At 35.9% G+C, this 973-nt stretch overlaps 1 non-coding gene across 1 annotated transcript; it reads left to right on the forward strand.

The window, feature by feature from the left end:
• The first annotated feature begins 497 nt into the window (after window positions 1-497).
• LOC118622518 lies at window positions 498-636 on the forward strand. The gene has a single exon (XR_004958075.1). It is a non-coding gene; the product is annotated as a small nucleolar RNA SNORA29 (small nucleolar RNA).
• The last annotated feature ends 337 nt before the right edge of the window (window positions 637-973 follow it).

The raw sequence follows: 973 nt of genomic DNA on the forward strand, positions 1-973 counted from the left end.
CTTTTATTATCTCTGAATATGATTTGTATTTACTTAGTGGAGTTTTCTATTTCTCTTTTTGATAGCCCACATTGTAGGAATAGCCCTGTAGTACTAATTTTAATTTCCATGAGGGGATTAGTAGGAGACCCTGGACTAATTATTTACTGCTTATAAACCAAATATTCAGGAAGCTTTTCTGGATGGTGGGAGTTTATGCTGCCATATCAAATAGGCAGCTGCCTAGTGTGTGGGAGGTTTGTCATTCAGGGATCCAAGGAAAGTATGTACCTCAATCTGGCCTCCATCCCTTAGGTTAGGGGCAAGATAGGAAATTTATAAAGATAGGAGAGATATCATTAAAGGGCCTCATATATAACAAACATTCACTCATATGGAGGAGAGACATATTCCTTTTAAATATAGGTAGGAAAGGGTTATGGGAAGATATCTTTTAAATTGGCCTGAGGGGACACTAAATATACCTCAAGGGGCCTTAAATTAAGAGAGGTTAAGGCTTTCCCATTTGACTACCACATTTTCTCCTAATAATAGATTTTATTGGCTATACTTATGGGATAGGTTAACATTGACATGACCTAAAGAGGGAGATTTATTTGTGTCCTCCTCCTTTATGAAATGGCTGAACATAAATAAAATAAAATAAAATAAAATAAAATAAAATAAAATAAAATGAGAGAGAGAGAGAGATATTCAGGCCTGTGCAAGATAAAGATAGAGGTCCATTTAGAGGTCCATTTGATTGGAGTTTAATACAGAAAATGTTTAAGGAGACAATAGTCATCTGTGAGAGAAGAGATTCCTAAATTTTTTACCCTGAAGGGGAAAAAAAACAAACAAACAAACAAACAAACTCTTAGGTAATAGACCAATGGTTTAGAATAAATGTGAAGATGTGGCCATTTATTGGCCAGAGCATCCAGTGCTGAGATCACTGCCTGAAGTATGGCCAATTGTGTTGATCCTGGGTCTT

Source organism: Molossus molossus, unplaced genomic scaffold, assembly GCF_014108415.1.
Source record: "Molossus molossus isolate mMolMol1 unplaced genomic scaffold, mMolMol1.p scaffold_m16_p_1, whole genome shotgun sequence".
In the NCBI taxonomy this organism is placed as follows: domain Eukaryota; kingdom Metazoa; phylum Chordata; class Mammalia; order Chiroptera; family Molossidae; genus Molossus; species Molossus molossus.